This window comes from Ursus americanus, chromosome 32 (genome assembly GCF_024610735.1).
Source record: "Ursus americanus isolate L20-20 chromosome 32, mUrsAme1.1.p, whole genome shotgun sequence".
NCBI classification, from domain to species: Eukaryota; Metazoa; Chordata; class Mammalia; order Carnivora; family Ursidae; genus Ursus; species Ursus americanus.
In genome coordinates, this window is record NC_142158.1 from 35,650,772 (window position 1) to 35,672,852 (window position 22,081).

Sequence of the window (22,081 nt, forward strand, 5' to 3'; positions counted from 1 at the left end):
GGGAGGGTGGGCCTGGGCGTTTTGGCGTGGGGGGCCTTCGAAGGTCGCCATGTCTCGGAGGCCCCTGCCCGTTCTCCCGCCCTGAATGAAAGGCAGCACCCCAAGCCCCCGAGAGGCGGCTGGGCGGCAGGTGAGTCAGGTGCTGAGGCTCGGGGTCCCCAATCCCTTGTGTTGCTGCGCCAGGCCCCTTGGGATGGGCCCCTAGGGGGCCTACCTAGGGTTAGGGTTAGCCCCCAGGAGGCTGGCAGGCCCGATCCGCCTGCTGTGCGGCGAGCGGAGGAGCGGGCCGAGGTGAAGGCGCTGGGGAGTGGAAGCATGGGCACCAGCGTTGTGGCTCAGGGAGGCTTTGAAGGTCACTGGGAACTCGGAAGGACCTGCCACTTCTCTCACCCTGAATGACCGGCGGCGCCCCTAGCTGCCTGGGTGGCGACAGTGTGGCAGGGTGAGTCTGGCTCTGGGGCTCTGAGTCACCAATCCCAAGCATTGCAGAGCCAGACGCCTTGGGATGTGCCCCACGGGGCCGACCTAGGTTTTCAGTTAGCCCCCAGGAGCCCGGCAGGCACTATCCACTGGCTTTGCAGCAAACGGAGGGGCGGGCTGAGGTGAGCACGCTGACGAGCGGGAGCATGGGCCCAAGCGTTTTGGCGCAGGGGGCCTTCGAAGGTCACGGGGAGCTCGGAGGGCCATGCCCCTTCTCCTGCCCCGAAGGACCGGCGCCGCCCCTAGCAGCCTGGGTGGTGGTGGGGTGGCAGTGAAAGTCCAGCACTGGGGCTCGATTGTCCCCAATCTCCGGCGTGACGGCGCCAGTCCCTTGGGAGGGGCTCCTCAGGGGCCGAACTAGGGTTAGGGTTAGCCCCCGGGAGGCTGGCAGGCCCGATCTGAAGGCTGTGTGGCGAGCGGAGGGTGGGGCCCAGGTGAGTGCAATGGTGAGCGGGAGCGTGGGCCCTAGCGTTTTGGCGTGGGTTGCCTTCAAAGGTCGCAGGGGGCACGGAGGTCCCTGCAAGTTCTCCCACTCTGAATGAGGACGGCGACCGTAGTGGACCAGGTCTTGGCAGGGCAGCAGGGTGAGTCCGGCGCTGGTGCTCGGGGGTCCCCAATCCCCGGCATGTTGGTGCCAGACCCCTTGGGAGGGGCCCCTCGACAGCCAACCTAGGGTTTGGGTTAGACCCCAGGAGGCCGCTGGGCCCGATCTGCTGGTTGTGCGGCTTGCGGAGGGGCTGGCCGAGGTGAGGGCACTGGTGAGCAGAAGCGTGGGCGGAAGCATTTTGGCGCATGGGGCCTTCAAATGTCACCAGGGGCTCGGAGGGCCCTGCCCGTTTTCCAACCTAGATGACCAGCGGTGCCCCTAGCGGCCTGGGTGTTGGCGGGGCGGCAGGGTGTGTCTGGCGGTTTGGCTCGGGGGTCCCCAATCACCGGCGTGGCAGTGCCAGGCCCCTTTGGAGGGGCCCCTCTGAGCTGACCTAGGGTTAGGGTTAGCCCCCATGAGGCCGGCAGTCCCGGTCCGCCGTCTGTGCGGCGAGCAGAGGGGCGGGATGAGGAGAGGGTGCTGGCGAGCAGGAGCGTAGACCCAAGCATATTGGCGCGGGGGCCTTCAAAGGTCACCGGGGGCTCGGAGGGCCCTGCCCGTTCTCCCGCCCTGAATGAGGACGGCCCCCTAGTGCGCTGGGTTGGAGCGGGGCAGCAGGGTGAGTTCAGCGCTGGTGCTCAGGGGTCCCCAATCCCCAGCGTGGCAGTGCCAGGCCCCTTGGGAGGGGCCCCTCCTGAGCCGACCTAGGGTTAGGGTTAGCCCAAAGGAGGCCAACAGCACCGATCGACTGGCTGTGCTGCGAGCAGAGGGGCGGGCTGAGGTGAGCGCTCTGGTGAGCGGAAGCATAGGCCCAAGCGTTTTGGCACAGGGGGCCTTCGAAGGGGGCTGGGGGCTCGGAGGGCCCTACCCATTCTCCATCCCTGAATGAGGACGGCGCCCCTAGCTGGCCGGGTTGCGGAGGGGTGGCAGGGTGGGTCTGGCACTAGTGCTTGGAGGTCCCCAATCCCCGGCGTGTTGGCGCCAGGCCCCTTGGTAGGGGCCTCTCGTGAGCTGACCTAGGGAAGGGTTAGCCCCCAGGAGGCCAGCAGGCCCGATCCGCCGGCCTTGCGGCGAGCGAGGGGCGGGCTGAGGTGAGCACGCTGGCAAGCGGGAGCATGGGCCCAAGCATTTTGGCACAGGGGGCCTTCGAATGTCACCGGGGACTTGGAAGGCCCTGCCCATTCTCCCGCCCTGAATGACCGGTGGCGCCACTAGCGGCCAGTGTGGTGGCGGGCGGGCAGGGTGAGTCCGGAGCTGGGGCTCGGGGGTCCCCAATCCCTGGCGTGGCAACGCCGGGCACTTGGGAGTGGTCCCTCGGGTGCCGACCTAGCGTTAGGGTTAGCTCAAAGGAGGCCGGCAGGCCCCATCCACCGGCTGTGCGGATTATGGAGTGGCGGGCCAAGCTGAGGGCTCTGGCGAGCGGGAGCGTGGGCCCAAGTGTTTTTGCGTGGGGGGCCTTCCAAGGTCGCCAGGGGCTCAGAGGGCCCTACCCGTTCCCCCGCCCTGAATGAGAATCGGCACCCCTAACAGCCCTGGTGGCTGCGGGGCGGCAGGGTGAGTTCGGCGCTGGTGCTTGGGGGTCCCCAAGCAGGGGCGTGGCGGCTCCAGGCCCCTTGGGAGGGGCCTGTCGGGGGCTGACATAGGGTTTGTGTTAGCCCCCAGGAGGCCGGCAGGCCCGATCTGCCAGCCGTGCGGCGTGCAGAGGGGCAGGCTGAGGTAAAGGTGCTGGAGAGCGGAAGTGTGGGCCTAGGCGTTTTGGCGCAGGGGCCTTCGAAGATCGAGGGTGGCTCGGAAGGCTCTGCACGTTCTCCAGCCCGGAATGACCAGCGGTGCCCCTACCGGCCCTGGTGGTGGCGGGGCGGCAGGGTGCGTCTGGTATTGCGGCTCGGGGGTCCCCAATCCCTGGCGTGGCAGTGCCAGGCCCCTTGGGACAGGCCCCTCTGGGGCTGACCTAGGGTTAGGATTAGGCCCCAGGAGGATTGCAGGCCCGATCCGCCAGCTGTTCAGGGAGTGGAGGGGTGGGCCGACCTGAGGGCGCTGGTGAGTGGTAGCGTTGGCCCAAGCGTTTTGGCGTGGGAGGCCTTGGATATTCGCCGGGGGCTCGGAGGGCCCTGCCAGTTCTCCCGCCCTGAATGGCTGGCGGCACCCCTAGCAGCCACGGTGGCAGCAAGGCGCAGGGTGAGTCTGGACCTGGGGCTCAGGGGTCCCCAATCCCCGGCGTGGCGGCACCAGGCACTTGGGAGGGGAAACTCAGGGGCTGACCTAGGGTTAGGGTTAGCTCAAAGGAGGCCCGCAGGCCCGATACACCAGCTGTACAGTCAGGGGAGTGGCGGGCCAAGGTCAGGGCGCTGGGGAGCGGGAGCGTGGGCCCAAGCGTTTTGGCGAGGGGGCCTTCTAAGGTCGCCGGGGGCTCGGAAGGGCCCTGCCTGTTCTCCCGCCCTGAATGACCGGTGGCGCCCCTAGCGGCCAGGGTGGTGGTGGGTCGGCAGGATGAGTCCGGAGCTCTGGCTCAGGGGTCCCCAATCCCCAGCATGGCGGCGCCAGGCCCCTTGGGAGGGGACCCTCTTGAGCCGACCTAGGGTTAGGGTTAGCCCCCAGGAGGCTGGCAGGTCCGATCCGCCAGCTGTGAGTCGAGCGTAGGGGCGGGTCGAGGTGAGGGCACTGGCGAACGGGAGCATGAGCCCAAGCGTTTTGGCGCGGCGGGCCTTCAAATGTCGCCATGGGTTCGGAGGGCCCTGCCCATTCTCCCGCCCTGAATGAGGACAGCACCCCTAGCGGGCATGGTCGCGGCGGGGTGGCAGGGTGAGTCTGGCGATGGGGTTCAGGGGTGTCCAATCCCCGGCGAGGTGGCGCCACGCACATTGGGAGGGGCCCCTAGGGGGCCGACCTAGGTTTAGGGTTAGCCCACAAGAGGCTGGCAGGCCCGATCCTCCAGCTGTGCGCGAGTGGAGGGGCGGGCCAGGGGAGGGCGCTTGCGAACGGGAGTGTGGGCCCAAGCGTTTTGGCGAAGAAGGCCTTCGAATTTCGCCAGGGGCTCTGAGGGCCCTGCCCGTTCTCCCGCCCTGAATGACTGGCTGCACCCCTAGCGACCCGAATGGTGGCGGGGCGGCAGGGTGAGTCCGGTGCTGCAGCTCGGGGGTCCCCAATCCCCGGCGTTGCGGCACCAGGCCCCTTGGCAGGGGTCCCTCGGGTCTGACCTAGGGTTAGGGTTAGCCCCTAGGAGGCCGGCAGGCACGATCCTCCGGCTGTGCACGAGCGGAGGGGTGGGATGAGATGAGGGCATTGGCGAGTGGGAAGGTGGGCCCAAGCATTTTGGCGCGAGGGGCCTTCAAAGGTTGCCAGGGGCTTGGAGGGCCCTACCTGTTCTCCTGCCCTGAATGACCGACGGCGCCCCTCGCGGCCCGTTTAGCAGCGGGGCGGCAGGGAGAGTCTGGCGCTGGGGCTCGGGGGTCCCCAATCCCCGGCATTGCAGCGCCAGGCCCTTTGGGATGGGCCCCTAGGGGGCCTACCTAGGGTTAGGGTTAGCTGCCAGGAGGCTAGGATGCCTCATCTGCCGGCTGTGCGGCGAACGGAGGGGCAGGCCGAGGTAAGGGCCATGGCGAGCGGGAGCATGGGCCCTAGTGCTTTGGTGCGGGGGGCCTTTGAAGGTCGCTGGGGGCTCGGAGGGCCCTGCCCTTTCTCCCGCCCTGAATTACCTGCGGTGCCCCTAGTGGCCCGGGTGGTGGCAGGGGGCATGGTGAGTCTGGCGCTGGGGCTCGGGAGTCCCCTTTCCCTGTCGTTGCAGCGCCAGGCCCCTTGGGAGGGGCCACTAGGGGGCCAACCTAGGTTTAGGGTTAGCGCCCATAAGGCCCACAGGCCCGATCCACCAGCTGTGCAGCGAGCGGAGGGGAGGGCCGAGGTAAGGGCGCTGGCCAGCGGGAGCGTGGGCCCAAGCGTTTTGGTGCGGGGGGCCTTCGAAAGTCACCGGTCACTCGGAGGGCCCTGCCCATTCTCCCTCCCTGAATGAACGGCAGCGCCCCTAGCAGCCCAGGTGGCGGTAGGGCGGGAGGGTGAGTCCGGCGTTGGGGCTCGGGGGTCCCCAATCCCCAATGTTGCGGCAAAGGAACCTGGGATGGGCCCCTCGGGGGCCCACCAATGGTTAGGGTAACACCCAGGAGGCCTGCAGTCCCGATCCACTGGCTCTACAGGGAGCGGAGGGGCGGACCGAGGTGAGGGCGCAGGGAGCGGGAGCATGGGACCAAGCGTATTGGCGTGGGGGGCCTTTGAAGGAAACCAGGGGCTTGGAGAGATCTGCCCGTTCTCCCTCCCTGAAAGACCGACGGTACTCCTAGTGGCCCGGGTGGCGGGGGGGGCGACACGGTGAGTCCGGCGCTGGGGCTCGGTGGTCCCTAATCCCAGGCATTGCGGTGCCAGGCCCCTTCGGAGGGGCCCCTCAGGGGACAACCTAGGGTTCTGGGTAGCCCCCAGGAGGAGGGCAGGCCTCATCCGCCGGCTCTGCGGCGAGTGGAGGGGCGGGCCGAGGTGAGGGCGCTGAGGAGCAGGAGCCTGGGCTCAAGCGTTTTGGATGGGGGGGCCTTCAAAGGTCGCCGCGGGCTCAGAGGGCCCTGCCCGTTCTACCGCCCTGAATGACCAGCGGCACCCCTAGCAGCCCGGGTGGTGGAGGGGCAGCAGGGAGAGTCCAGCGCTGGGGATCGGGGCTCCCTAATACCTGGCGTTGCAGCCTCAGGCCCCTTGGGACGGGCCCCTCAGGGGCCGACCTAGCGTTAGGGTTAGCCCCCAGGAGGCTGTCAGGCTCCTTCCGCCCATGTGCGGTGAATGGAGGTGTGGGTTGAGGTGAGGTAGCTGGCGAGTGGGGGCGTGGGCCAGAGCATTTAGGCTTTGGCTCCGGGTGCCTTCGAAGGTCGCAGGAGGCTTGGAGGGTCCTGCCCGTTCTGTCGCCCTGAAGGACTGGTGACGCCCCTAGTGCCCCACGTGGCGGCAGGGCAGAAGGGTGCATCCGGTGGTGGGACTTGGGGGTCCCCAATCCCTGGCATGCGGTGCCAAGCCACTTGGGAGGGGCCCCTCGGGGGCGACTTAGGCATAGGGTTAGCCCCCAGGAAGCCAGCAGGCCTGATCCGCCAGCTCTGCAGCGAGAGGAGGGGTGGGCCGAGTTTAGGGCACTGGCGAGCAGGAGCGAGGGAGCCAGAGATTTTTGCGGGGGTCTTTGAAGGTCGCAGGGGGATCGGAGGGCCTTGCCCGTTCTCCTTCTTGAATGACTGGCACCGCCCGTAGCGCCCTGGGTGCTTGCGGGGTGGCAGAGTGAGTCCAGCACTGGGGATCAGGGGTCCCAAATCCCCGGCATTGCGGTGCCAGGCTCCTTGGGAAGGGCCCCTCGGGGGCCGACCTAGGGTTAGGGTTCTTCCAAAGGAGGCCGGCAAGCCCGGCGCTAAGTGGCTCTGGCAATGTAACAAAAATGCCATACACTTATCTGAAAGAAATAACAGTGTACAGGAACCCTCTTAGCCCTAACATCATACTTTCTGATTATGGAAGCCAGCCCCAAAGTGGTCGTGGAAGTCTGACGAAAGGGATAAGCACTTTTCTCTGAGTCACCACACTATACAGGGAAAGACCAATGTACATTATCTTTCACGAGTAGGAAGCATTAATGAAAAGGTTCTGGAATTTCGAGGACTCTGACCCATCCTTATTGGTAATAAACCACCGTGTACAGGAAAATACCTTCAACTCTCATCAGCCTCCTCAGTCCTGATTCCGATTCAACTTTGTGTGTGTAGGACTAGGGAAATGTCCACATCTTATTGCTAAGAAAGAACGATGTCAGGGTAATGCCCTTCAAGTCACATCAGCCTTCCTGAAGACGGAAGCAGGAATCAAGGTGGTTATGTTACCATGAGGTAAGGAAGATGAGCATATAAGTGAGAAACAGCAGTGGGCAGGACCTCTCTTCCAACGAACAGTATCTTTGCTTAATGTTGAATCCCTATGGTAAGTGGTTGTGGGCATTTGTGAGGTCAAAATCTTAAGTGTTTTGTAAAACCTCTTGGCCATTCACAGATGAGACTAAGGTAGTTGGGGACTCCTAGGCAGTGATTTGTCCACTGTCAAAAATATGACAAGATAAAAGAGACAGATGAGGTCTCCTCAGGCATTGTCCTTTATCCTCATCCTCCGTGAGGATGGCCATCTCTGGACAGCTCAGTGATAGGGTCTTATTCACAGTGGGGTCATCTGTTCCTCACAAACATCAGGCAGGGAAATGGATTTGGTTCTCTGTGCCAGCCCAGCCACAGCTGAGTGTCACAGCACCCTCTCGTGGGCTCATAAGAGTTTCACTGTCACCAGGCAGGTCATTGTATTTGATAAACCACTGGGAGAGTTTGCAATTGCCTTCATCTGCAACCTCCTAGAGGCAAATGCAGATCTCTGGTACCATGTGAAGTCATGTGAAGGCATTGTGAGAAAGTGTCTTTTTGCTTAAGAAAAACATGGCTGGGGCTCCTGGCTGGCTCAGCCAGTTAAACATGTGCCTTTGGCTCAGGTTATGATCGCAGAGTTCTGGGATCGAGCCCGGGCTCCCTGCTCAGCAGGCAAGGAGGTAGGGAAATAGCTTAGAACCCACAGAGAATGTGAATGAAGGGGAGTGAAATGGAACTTGGTCTGTGTTTTGCTTTAGGGATTGGAAGTTAGTTTTTTCTCAATTGTGATTGTTCATGAGACAGAAAAGCTGTATTGTTTTTTTTTTACCTTTAATTTTTTTCTAATAACAATTTTTTATTATGATATGTTAGTCACTATACAGTATTTCCTTAGTTTTTGATGTAGTGTTCCGTGGTTCATTATTTGCATATAACACCCAGTGCTCCATGCAATATGTACCTTCCTTAATACCCATCACTGGCCCATCCCAATCCCCCACCCTTCTCCCCTCTGAAGCCCTCAGTTTGTTTCCCAGAGTCCATAGTCTCTCCTGGTTCATTCCCCCTTCTGTTTAGGGCCCATTGTCTAAAGGGACAGACAGTGGAAGTTCACCAAATATAAGATCGAAATTTAATTGTTCATTATAGATGCCGCCAAGTAGTTCCCAGACATTTCATTCTACTGTAGTAATTCATTATACCTGTGCAGGTGCACGTGGAAGATAACTGATGCGTGCATACTGGTAATAAAACACACCCCTCAGTAGTAGAATAATAGAGGATGCATATGTGTAAAATTATTCGACTACAGCTTCCATGCTTTCCCTTTGGTTCCTTATTATCTATGAAATTGGACAATTTTTGTTCTCTAGGCTTAAAACTCATTGTCAGTATTCAGAGTTTTTCAGTGCTGATCTTCTCCTGTATAAGTTACCAAAAACCTAAAATATGTATGAACTTTAAAAAATGCTATATTGAAAATTATAGCAGGGAAGTTCCATTTTGTGAATATTGTGTCAATGGATCTCTATTTTGACATCAGTGTTCATTAGAAATGATGACATTTCATGTGAGTATAAATATCAACGTGAAAAAGAAAAGGTAGGAGGAACCTTGAATGTTTAAGTAATTGCTGAGATGACAGGTGTGTGTGTGTGTGTGTGTGTGTGTGTGTGTGTGTGTGTAATTGATTTTCAGTGAATGGTTCAACTTCTTGTAGGGCCTCTGAGAGAGCCCAGGTGAACCTTTCAATTAGTTGGTATCTGTTTTCGGAACATAGGAATCTCTTAGTCGAATAGTCAATCACGCAAGCTTTGAGGTCTTGAAGAGTTTCAGTCCTCAGCGATGGTGTTGCACACCCTTGTGAGCAAACCCTAGGTATGCTCAGAGCCCTCATTAGCTGGTACCAATGTGTGACGATTTCAGACAGCATTTCCCAAAGAAGTACCTCTTGAGTCTCTGTCCTTGTCAGTTCCCTACACTTCCTTACACTAGTTATGTGATCAGTGTGTTTCAGGATAATCCCCACATGTGATTTTTACTATTTCCTACTAGTCTTATCTGTTTCTCATCTTCTTCTTTTATGGTAGGGGTTGGGAAGCAACCTGTGTGGAGCAGGAAGGGGTGTGGAAGTTGTCTGCCTTCAGAGGACCGAATGATGCCTAGAAATTGTACTGTAGTTTGAGGTCAATTGTCCATCCTCTGAGTGTCACAAATTCCATCACTTTACTTTGATGCTAGTCTGTTCTTCAAGCTGTCCTCAGAAATAAGGACGTCATCCATCTAGGGAATACTGGTTTGTGTGTATGTTTTCATTTTAGGAAAGGCCTTGCTGTTCCTGAAAATAATACCATAGAGCACCCTTTCCTGTTCTTATTGGCCATCAGTCAATCTTTTGTGAAGTAGTCGTTTATAAATAGACTTTCTATGGTTGATGAGCAGGAATTCTTTATTGACAAGTCTTTGTCAGTGTGTGTATTGCAAATCTTTACTTCCCAGCCTGCGGTTCACTTTTTCATTTTCTTATGGTCATAAGATAAGGAGAAATGTCACATTTTTATGAAGTCCCACTGAATTCTTTTAAATGGTTAGTGCACCCTATGTCCTACCCCAAGATTGACCAGTTCTACGTTTTCTTTTAGAAACTGTCCAATGGGAAGCTACAATCCAATTTCTCTGTCCATTTATTGCTTACAAATGTATTTTGACCATCTGTTTCCTAGGAAACCTCTTTTATTGTTATTATTATTATTATTATTATTATTATTATTATTATTCATTGCATTTTTAATTCTAATAGGGTATTTATAGACTGGTTTGGATTTTCTATGTACACAATCATATTATCTGTGAATAGTCACAATTATCCCCTCAATTCTTATACTTTTGTTTCTCTTGCCGTAAAACACTGGTAGATTCTCCGATGCCACGTTGAATAGAGCAGCGTTGTTTGAAGATTTTAATATACCTTTCTCAATATCTGACAGAAAAAGCAGACAAAACATTGGTAACAAATGTGACCAAATTGACATATAGGGAACATTCCATAATAAGTGCAGAATATGTTATTTTCAAGTGGTCATAGACTCTTTACCCAAATAGATGATAGGTGGGGCCACGAATCAAGTCTACAAATGTTAAACCCTGACATTAACTAGATTCTATTCTTAGACCACAGGGGAATTGTGCCACAGTCATAGCGAAAAGAAAACCAGGAAGTCCTTCAATGTTTAAAATTAAATGGAACTTTGCTACATATCCTAAAGGTCAGAGAGGGAATCTCAATGGAAATTCTGAACCTTTTCTACATGAGGGCTCACACACAATGGCACTTCCTTTGTGAAGAGCATTATAATAAGCTAGACAGGAGTTGAGCCTTAAGTCAGAGTTCTGCCTGCCCCAGCCACACCTGGCAGCCTTGGCCTGTGGTCCCCCTCAGCTGTCCTTTCTGGTGGCCCTGAGCTAAGGGGGTCAACATGGCCATATGGAAATTGGAGGCTCCCCACTCATAGTGATGACAATGCCCACTCCCCAGCTGCCCTTTCTGGTGGGTCTGAGCTAAGGGGGTCAACATGGCCGTATGGAAATTAGAAGCTCCCCACTCTTAGTGATGACGTTGCTATCATATCGTCCTCACCAGTCCAACAACATGATTTCTGAGTGAACTATGACAGAAGAGCGACTTCTTGGCCTTCCTTCAGGTTTGAAAATGATCTGGTGAGTCATCTATTAGAAATATGGATTCAACATGTGTTCTTTCTTCTGGAAAAGAAATAGACCCAATAGCAATTATGGCTTCCTGTGCACCTGTTCTTGAGAGACATCATACTGGCTCTTTGTAACATTCTGCCTCTTAAACTTCTCAATTAGGGTATAGATATTTTTAGGCACATTTTCAGGTGGTTAGACAGGGACTCAGATGATATGAGTCACAGAGGATTTTAGTGTCAGAAACCTAAGTGGGATCCCCAAATTGACTCCAAATCCCTTGTTGTTCCATACAGGATACTATTTCCCTCTTATCTCTGGTCTTCTCGATCTGGAAACCTATCAAGTATCAGGATTTTCTTGTCATGTGGACAACTGGAACGAATTCAGTGGGCCTTTTCACCTCTGCCCATGGTGATCATTAAGATCATTATCTCAGTGGAGGACCTGTGGGTAAGATACTCAAAGATCCTTAGGAATACAGACAGTATAATATTTTTCTGGTATTAAAGTTACTGAAATCAACTATCTTTTTTAGTCCATTCAGGCTCTGGTATGTTCAGAGGGTGCTGTAAAACAGGTCTCAAATAGTATTTAAAAACACGCAGCTCAGCCTCTTCTACAAAGTGAGCAAATGCTTATAAACATGGCTAAAATATTCCCTTACCTACGATGACTTCCCAGCCATCGTGGTGTTTATATGGTATGAGTGTGACTTACATTAGTCAACATTTGCAGAGAAAGAACTTAGTGCATCCAGGGGGCACTTCATGTTGAAATTAGTTTGTGACAACGAGCTACTGTGTTTTATTCTGCAGTCCAAGGGAATGGTGCCAGACATCTCTAAGGTGTCTAGCAGTTCTACAATTCTGATTTTAAGTGGTCTGTGTGCTTCAGCGATTTGGGCAGGAGAAGGGCAGGAGTCCAGAGTCTGTGAACCCTTCTGTTACCTGTGCTGACCATGGAGCAGGTAGCCTTCTGTGGGCATCATTTTGATTTCTTGGTACTCTTGTGAAAGGTGCTTTTGTCTCAAATTCCTCCATTTTAGGAGTAATTACAATGATGAATGTAATTTTTATCTTATATCATCTGTGAGCCCTGATCCTGGGCTCCCAGGGAAGCTATCCTTTAACATTTTACCCAGCTCAAAATGATTGGGCAAAAACTCAAAGCATGAGCCCATTTCTGCTCCAAGCACATGTTGTACATCTGCTTCGAGAATAAAACAATAACCAAAAATGACAACATGAAAATAAGAAAAAATAAAGAACCTCTTTGGCTCCCATAAGATTAAAGTCATACTGACATGTACATACTGAAAATGCATGAAATCATTGCATTTCCTAAAGCCCAAGCCTTGGAGGGTCTGAGAGCCACTGACCTTGCCCAGAACCAGGCACACCCCAGCAGGGAGTGCTGGTGCAGAAAGGGAAGGGGCAGGACTCTGAGGGTGATCTGCAGCTAGAGGGGTCCTGGAAGGGGCCAGGTGTGTGGGGGGAGCCCGGCCCAGGACCCCTCCCATGCCTGTGCTGGGTGTTGGGTAGAGGAGGCGCCTCTTGGACCCCCTGCACTTTCAGGGTTCCAGGGGCTTGAGGGCGGGTTCCCTGGCATCCCAGGGGCTGGGGCACCACCCTCCCTGACCAATCGCCGCTTGGGGGTGGAGCTCCATCTCTGTGGGCTGTTCCAGAGTTGCAGTGGGGTGCAGACCTGGGGCAGAAGAAGGGGCACTGGGAGAGAGAGAGTTGCCCTGTGGAGGTCCCGGCTGCTGAGTGAGCAGCATGCACCAGGGGCGGGGGGGTTCGGGGGTAGGGTGCGACCCAGGTGGGAGAGGCAGGGTTGTGGAAGAGCACTTGGAGAGGGATCATTGTGGGTACTCAGGTGAGTTTTCTTTTCCCATATAAAGTCTCTTCTGCCCCATGTCCTCAACTGGCCTTATTCCCCATACCCGTGAACTCCAGGGCGCCCACTCACCAGAGCTTTTGTGGGATGGGTTACAGAATTTCAGGGATTCCCCTGTTGCCGGGAAGAGTGTGGGTAAGGACCTCACAGAGTCCCTACCTTCAGTGATGTGTCCCCCGGTTCTCTGGCACAGTGCAGGTGATGCATCTTGAGCAGTACCCCGAGTTCAGCAGGGTGTGCCCTGGTCCCCCAGGCACAGGTGTGGCAGTAGCAAGCCCCAGAGCCATAGCCAACTTCAGCATTATGCCCCGTGTGCCCCCGGGTTAGTGGTAATTGGCTGTTAGAATCAAGCAGGAAAATCCTCCAGGTGGGGGCCTGGAGGCAGGTGTAAACCAGACCCCACTCTAGTTGCATTGGGAATAGACAAATTGAGGGTTTCTTTAGAAGAGTAAGTCTGCTATCCAGAAAAGGCAAGGTCAATGGTCTATTGAGAATGAAGATAATTACTGCTAAACAAGAAGTATGTGTTGCCCCTTTGCCCAGAAACCGAAGCAGGTGTGCAGGCTTTAGGTCAGAGGTGCCTTCTTCTCCCCAGCTGACAGCACTTCTCTGCTCTGACTCCAAGACACCCGAGGTTTTGAACGTCAGCATCTGATTCAGCGAGGAAGCTTGTCACAGGACGCCAGTGTTCAGAGAAAGCACAGGTATGTTTGGCAAAATGTCCTAACTATGTCAGGGCTTTAGGTAAAACCTCTCATTATCCCAAAACCTCCTGGGCTTTTCTCTTTTCTCTAGTTGAGCCACAAAGTAAAATTGAAGTAACTGTCAGCATCCTGGGTTTGATGCAAGAATTACAAGTTTCCCTGCTGGTAGAACATTGCAGGGGATCACAATTTCTCTGTCCATTTATTGCTTACAAATCTTTTTGACCATCTGTTTCCTAGGAACCCTCTTTTATTAGAAAGGGAAGGTGAGATTCACTCTGTGCCTGTTTGTAACATCTAATTTGTTCCTTCATCTAACAGTGTTTATTCAATTGGGCCTAAGATATGGTTGAGTGGCCAGCATCTAGAGTTAGGTGGCTTTTTTCATCTGATATTGACTTGGATGATGTCATTTGACAAAGGTGATGTTTCATCATTGATGAGTTTATTCATGAGAAGAGTTAAAATTAGGGTGGAGGGAAAATTCAAAATTATCCAAAGGGGCCTGTTCCTGTTTAAAAGTTGAGCTTGACTTTCTAGTTTTACTAAATGTATTATCTCGATATTTTGAGGTGCCATATTCTCTCTGTAGTTTCTTTGGTGGTGGAGTCAGAAGGAGAGTCTGGGAATTCTTTTGGATAGTGGCATGCTGGTGGCTTCAAGGGGCTTGGAGTCAGGAGCCTTGGGTGAAGTCTGCAACTGCTTGTCTGACCCTGGGTGCATCTCACAGAGGTTTTGTTTCCTCTTATGAAGTTGCCGGCAGATAATGTTCTGCTTAAAGGGGAACCCTCCCATCCTGTTGGTGGGAATGCGAAGTGGTGCAGCCAGTCTGGGAAACAGTGTGGGGGTTCCTCAAAAAGTTAAACATTGAACAACCCCATGATCCAGCAATTGCTCTCCTAGGTATTTACCCAAAGGATACAAAAATGCAGATTCAAAGGGGGAACATGCACCATGATGTTTATAGCAGAAATGTCCACAGTAGCCAAACTATGGAGAGAATCCTAAAGTCCATGCACTGATGAATGGATAAAGCAGATGTGGGATACATATATATAATGGAATATGACCCAGCTTCAAAAAGAATGAAATCTTACCATTTGCAAGGATGTGGATGGATCTAGAGAGTATTAAGCTAAGCAAAATCAGTGAGGAGCGACAAATATCCTATGCTCTCACGCTTGTGGAATTTCAGAAAGAAAACAGATGAACAGAATGGAGGGGTGATGAGAGAGGCAGACAAGAAAATAGACTCAACCTTGGAGAACAAACTGAGTGTTACTGCAGGACCGGGGCGTGGGGGGAAGAGTTAAATGGGTGAGAGGTATTATGGAGGGCATTTGTGATGAGCACCGGGTATTGTATGCAGGTGAGGAATCACTAAATCCTACCCCTGAAGCGAATATTCCATGGCATGTGAACTATCTGGAATTTAAGTAAGAGAAGAAAGGAAAAAGTGTTCTGCTTCATGAAGAGTGAGGTAAAATTGTAGTAATTTGGGCTGTACTATTCTATAGATGAGAGTTGTAAAACACCCTGTTGTAGGATACACTAGTTGCTTATCACATAAGGAGTCCTCAGAAAGCTGCAATGAAAGATTCAGGTCTCAGAGCATGTTCATGTTCCACTGATATGTTACAGTTTGCACAGGTAGGAAAGAAGGTGGAGAGAAAGGCAACAGAAGGGGAAAGTAGGTGTGAACATTTCATTACTTAGCATTATAGCTTTCTCATGAAAGCCTTGTGCCAGTGTGATTATGGAAGCAGAGGGGGAATCCGGGAGCTTTGCAGGAGACGGGGAAGTTCCAGGTCTGGGTAAAGCTGACAGGGGTCCCAGAGGAGAGCTGAATGCATTCTGCAGCAGGGTGTGGGCAGGGTGGGCTCCAGGGGTGGCTATGGGTCTCCTGGGTGAGAGTTGTGACAGGTGAGGGCTGTGTGCAAGTTCCTGGCTGAGGACAAGTGAGGCACAGGTGGAGAGCTGGCAGAGATCCTTCTTCTCGGCCACCAGCCTCACCCAACACACAGCTTCATCTTCTGTCCCTGTCACTCCAATTCAGACTTCTCAGAAGGTGAGTGAGAACACATCAAGAGCATTCTTAACAGAAGGGAAAGCATGTGCAAAGGCTCTGGGGCAGGAGAATTCCAGGTATGTCCAGGAGCAGCAAGAAGGCCCTGCGGCCACAGGAGACAGCTTAGGACAGGACCTCAGAGAGGTGACAGAGGGTGACAGAAAACCATTCCAGGGCTATAACCCCATGAGACCCTGTTTCACTGGGCCATCCTGGCTACAGTGTTGAGAACAGATGACAGAGGGTTGAAGATGGCAAGGCAGGTCAATGACGAAGCTTTTCCAGGAACTCAGGCACTGTGAACCAGACAGGGGGCCTTGGATTGAGTGGTTAGACCTATTCTGGGTCCATTTTGAAGATGGAGCTCACAGGATTTGCTGATGGGTTAGCTATTAGGAGCAGGAGAATGGAGGAATTGGGGTAACTCCCAGCTGTTGTGGGTTGTCCTGATCAAGGGGAAGGAGAGGGTTTCTCGGGTGGTAGGAGGTAGTCTGTGTTCTGCATGCTGAGGAAGGTGCCTTTCCCAGTGGATGTGCTGAGGTTTGTGTCTGGGAGAACCTTTCACATCTCCTCCCTCAGCAATGCTCAAGTACAAGTATCCCCCACTTTTTAAACGTTCACAGTAAGACCCTGGGCTTTCTTGAAAGAACTACGTTGTTACCCAGCTTCAGTAAGAGGAAGACAACTGAAGACGATTTCCCTCTTATGAAAAAAGGTGAACAGTGAGAATCGCGTTCAGCATCTGTTTTGGGGAGAAGCACGACAGAGGCGGCGTGCACCCCGACCAGCTCCTTCCTCTGGGAACCGCTCTCCGCATCCAGCCACCAGCACTTTGAATTGTGTCTGTGAGCCTCTGCTGTGCTTTATCTTCATTTATGCTGGGCCTCCGTTAGAAACTTGTGTCCTGAGGCCTGAGAAAAGCCAAAGAGAAGGAATTTTGGAGTCTGAGCAAACTGTCTAATTGTTCCGTGTAAATTAATGGCCATTCCTTCTTGACACCATTTCTGCTGTGCAAGGTTTCTCAGAAGCCCTGTACTTTCAAAGAGCAGGGAAACCTATACCCCATGCTGTGGGGTTAGTTTTAGTCTCCATGGTGGATAGAACATTTCATGACTGTCGGATTTTCTCACTCAAACATTGAGACTTGGACCACCTTCACCCGTTTCTACCACCCCATCCCCGAATCTGGCACGTACCAACCTGCTCTCAGTATCTATGCGTTCAGTATTTGTTTATTCCACATGGAATGTACATGAGAGCTTCTGGTATTGGTCTTTCTGTGTCTGAGTTACTTGGCATAAGGCCCCCAAGGTCTGTGTTTCCATGTCTGGTTCTTGTGAATAATGCTGCAGTGAACGTGGGAGTGCATCTGTCTTTTTGAGGCAGTATTTTTGTGTTCTCCGAATCAATACTCAGTAGAGCCATTACTGGGTCATGTGATAGTTGCATTTATTTTTTCAGGAACCTCCATACCGTTTGTCACAGTGGCTGCACCAATTTCCATTCCCACCAACAGTGCACAGTGTCTCCTCGTCTGCACACCCTTGACCCCACTTGTGTAGGTCTCTGGGACAATTGCTGTTCCAACAGTTGTGAGGGGATCGCAGATTGTGGGTTTAACTGATGTTTCCCTGATGATGATTAGTGATGTCGAACAACTTTTTCTATCTGTTGGCACCTGTGTGCCATCTTTGGAAAGTATCTATTCACATATTCCCCCCATTTTTTTATACTTTTTTTTTTTTACTTGTATGAGTGTTGTGTGTATATTGAATATTAGCCTCTTTTCACACATATGATTCGCAGATATTTTTTCTTATTGGGTCAGTGGCCTTTTAAGTTTTTGATGGTTTCTTTTGCCATGTGGAAGATTTCAGTTTGAAGTTGTTCCACTTGTTTATTTTTGCTTTTGTTGCTTTGCGTTTGGTGTCCGATCTGAAGACTCTTTGCCAAAACCAATGTCGAGAGACTTAGTACCTGTGTCTTCTTGGAGGTTTATGGATTCAGGTCTTATGTTCAAATCATTCATCCATTAAAAATTTTTTGTGTGGTTTAAGAAAGTGACCCAGTTATATTCTTCTGCATTTAGTGTCCAGTTTGCCTGTTACTGCTCACTGAAGAGACAGTCCTTCCCTCATGGCATATCTTCTGCTGCTGTGTCGTAAGTTAGGATCATCTACGTGTGGGTAAGTTTCTGAGCTTTCTGTTCTGTTCCACTGACCTGGTGTCTGTGTTTATGCCAGTACCATCCTGTTTTGATGACAACATCTTTGTAATCTAGCTTGAAATCCAGGAGTGTGTTGACTGCACCTTTCTTTCTCCAGGTTACTTTGGGTGTTTGGGGTCTTTTGTGATTCCATAGAAGTTTGAGGACTGTTTCCTATTTCCTCGAATAATGCCAGTGGAATTCAGATAGGGATTTCATCACATCTATCGATTGCTTTGGGTACGATGGACATGTTCACATAATAAACTCTTCCAGTTAAGGAGCATGGCGTAAGCTTCCATTTGTTTGTGTTGCCTTCCAAATCTTTGACCCATACATTCCGCCCCCCTCGACACTCAGGTTTTTCATTTCTTTTCTGCCATGTGTTGAGTGTACTATGTCTTTCTCATTCTTGGTTACTTTTATTCCTAGATTTTTTTTGATGCAATTGTAAATGGCATTGCTTTTTAAATTTCTCTTTACGAAAGTGTGTCATCAGTATACAGAAATGCAAGAAGTTGGGTCATCTGGGTGTCCCCATAAGTGAAGCATCTGCCTTCAGCTCAGGTCATGAACCCAGAGTTCTGGGATCAAGCCCCGTGTTGGGCTCCCCGCTTAGCGAGGGTCTGCTTCTCCCTCTTTCTGACACTCCCCCAGCTCGTGCTTTTTCTCTTCCTGTCAAATTAATAAATAAAATCTGAAAAAAATAAAGACAACTGGTCTTTACATTGACTTTATATCCTGCAGCTTTCTTGAATTTGTTTATTCTAAGAGTTTGTGTGTGTGTGTGTGTGTGTGTGTGTGTGTGTGTGTGTGTGTGTGTGTAATCTTTCGGGATATCATGTCCTTTGCAAATAGTGACAGTTTTGCCGTATGGATTTCATATCTTTCTCTTTTTTAAAAACGATGTTAGTAACCCTACAGTACTTCATTAGTTTTTGATGTAGTGTTCCATGATTCATTGTTTGTATATAACACCTAGTGCTCATTATGACACGTGCCCTCCTTAATACCAATCACCAGGATAACCCATTCCCCTACCCCTTCCTTTCTGCAACCTTCAGTTTGTTTCCCAGTGTCAATAGTCTCTCATGGTTCATCTCCCCCTCTCATTCCCCCCTTCACTTTTCCCTTCCTTCTCCTGTTGTCCTCCATGCTATTCCTTCCATTCCACATAGGAGTGAAACCATGTGATAATTGTCTTTCTCTGCTTGACTTAATTTCGCTTAGTATAATCCCCTCCAGGTCCATCCACGTTGGTGCAAATGGTGGGTATTCATCCTTTCTGATGACCAGTAATTTTCCATTGTATGGATGAACCACATCTTCTTTGTCCATTCATCTGCTGAAGGACATCTTGGCTCCTTCCACAGTTTGGCTATTAGGGACATTGCTGCTATGAACATTGGGATACAGGTGCCCCTTCTTTTCATTACTCTGTGTCTATGGGGTAAATACCCTGTAGTGCAATTGGTGGGTCGTAGGATAGCTCTGTGTTTAACGTCTTGAGGAACGTCCATATTGTTTTCAAATGTGGCTGTATCAGGTTGAATTTTCACGAGTAGTGTAAGAGGGCTCCCCTTTCTCCACATCCTGACTTTCTTTTATTTCCTGTCTTGTTAATTTTTTTCAAGATTTTAATGATTTATTCTACAGAGATAGAGACAGCCAGTGAGAGAGGGAACACAAGCAGGGGGAGTGGGAGAGGAAGAAGCAGGCTCATAGTGGAGGAGCCTGATGTGGGGCTCAATTCCATAATGCCAGGATCACGCCCTGAGCCGAAGGCAGACGCTTAACCGCTGTGCCACCCAGGTGCCCCCTGCCTTGTTAATTTTAACCATTCTAACTGGTGTAAGGTTGTATCTCATTGTCATTTTGATTTGTATTTGCCTGATGGCAAGTGATGTGGAGCATTTTTTCATGTGTCTGTTGGCCATTTGTATATCTTCTCTGGAGAAGTATCTCTTTGTGATTTCTGCCCATTTTTTGGTGTTGAGTTTGAGGAGTTCTTTATAGATCTTGGATACCAGCCCTTTATCTGTAATATCATTTGCAGATATCTTCTTCGATTCCATAGGTTGCCTTTTTGTTTTGTTGATCGTTTGCTTTGCCGTGCAGAAGCTTTTTATCTTGATGAAGTGCCAATAGTTCATTTTTGCTTTTATTTCCTTTGCCTTTAGAGACGTGGCTTGCAAGAATTTGTTGTGTCCGAGGTTGAAGAGTTCTTTTGACTTTGATATGAGACAGGATTCCATTATCTTTCTTTCCTGATTGTACTCGAGTCCTCTTTCTTTCTTGGTGAGTCTAGCTAAGTTTGTCAGTTTTGTTTATCATTCCAAAAAACGCAGCTCTCATTTTCATTGTTTTTTTTTTGTCTTTTTAGTCTCTGTTGGATTTATTTATGCATTCCTTTTTGTTATTTCCTTATTTCTACTAATTTGGGGCTTTGTTTGTTGTTTCATTTTCTACTTCATGACCACATAAATCAGGTTGTTTATTGGAGAGCATTCTCATGGATTGATGAAGACTTGAATTTCAATGAACGTCCCCCATAGAGTTACTTTTGCTGCATCCCATAAGATTTGTAGGTTGTTTTTTCATCGGTGACCAGGTACTTCTAATTTTTTTTTATTTCTTCTTTGACTGTTGGTTGTTCAGTAGCATGTTGTTAAATCTCCACATATTTTTTTAAGATTATCTAAGTATCTGACAGAGAGTGAGACAGCGAGAGAAGGAACACAAGCAGGTGTTTGGGAGAGGGAGACACAGGTTTCCCACTGAGCAAGGAGTCTGATTCGGGGCTCCATCCCAGGAACCTGAGATCAGGACCTGAGCTGATGGCAGATCCATAAGGACTGAGCCACCCAGCCTTCCCAATCTCCACCTATTTTTGACTGTCCCATTTTTTTCTTGAGTCTGATTTCTAGTTTCATATCACTGTGGTTGGACAAGATTTGAAGCAGAAAGTGAAGAGAGCATTCAGATGAAAGGTTTGTTTCCTGGAGGGTTTTCTGAGAGCAGACCATGAGTTCCTTGGGGACAGAGGAAGGTTAAGTGAGACGGGCGGTGGGGTTAACCCTTGTTAGAATTACTGACTACTACCATGCAGGCTGTGTGCTACCGTTCACACCGTAGTCCTCATGGACTTGTACTTCATTAGAAATATTTTCTAGGAGGTGTAGGCATAGCCTTCTCTTAAAGAAAGGTGCCATGTGAGTTCATGGCATGACCCCAGGTCAGCAGCCAGGATATATGGTATTGTGGGGGATCACAAACAGGCTTTCTGTGGGAAGTGATAGAAATAGGGTATGGTGAGCTCCATGACCATAGGTGAGGTCCCGAGTGACCCACTGGGTGTTGGGTTCTGTGGATCTGTCTCATCAGGTGCTGTGGAATTCAGGGACACCCTCCTGTCTGTGGATTTGTGTGGAGACAGGTAGACATCAGTGTCTGGCCAGGCACGAGGTTCGCATTGGACCACCACCAGAGGTGCAGCGTGCGGGGGAGCCACTGCTTGGTTTCCACGAAAGCTGACCAGGGTCTGTGACCATGATTCCTAGCAGCTGCAAGGGGAGAGGAGGCCGGGGGTGGTGCACACTTCGTAGACTTGTGGTCAGGACTAGTCTGGAGCACACTGAAGTCAGCCACACCTGGCACAGAAGGCTCCCAGTCAGTGTAGCTGTGGGTACTGCTCCCATGGTACTTTCGGGCCGGCTCCATGCTGCCACCTCCTGCTTTTCATCATCATCTTCAAGGTCATATGCCTCTGCTCTTGCCCCATGGCCTCCGGGATATTGTCCGTCCTCCATCTGGCCCTCGTCCCTGGTGCCCTGTGCAGTCCGATGCCAGGGTAGCCTTCTCGAGACAAACATCTGGCCCTAATGGAACACTTCCATGGATCTCGTGTGAAGCAAGGATGATGCCCTGCCCTGGAAGGGGGCTGTAGGTCCCCAAACAGGAGAGCCATGTCTCCCTTTTCAGCATGGCCTGCCCTCCCCTCAGCCTTCTTCAGGGAAGCTCTCCCCACTTCCTGAGATGACAGCTCTGAACTTAAAAGTGAATGTTATTTTACATATCTCTATGCCTTAGTTCATCCATGGCATGTCTTTCAACCCCGTTAGTGGGTTTTTTTTTTTTTAGCAGTTCTGAAGGTCTGTCTCCTCAGGGAGGGGATGACCTGAGTGGGGCAGCTTTCCCTTTCATCTCCCTCAGCATGTCTCTGAGCCCTGGGGCCAGCTGTCCCACTGAGGATTGAGGGACCCGAGCCAGCCCATCTTGAGCCCAGGCTGTGTCAGTTGTGTAGACTGATGTGTGTCCGAGCGGTGGGTAGCTGGAATGGGCCAGGGGCAGGCAGTGTCTCCTCATTCCTTCCCTCCCTTCCTCCCAGAGGTAGCTCAGAGCAGCCTTCAACCCCTGCATCTCCAGATCCCTTGACCTATGCCTTCGTGTTCAGCTGGTTACCTTGGAGTTTCGCATGGATTCTACCTCCCATACCCTCTCCTGTAGCAGTTC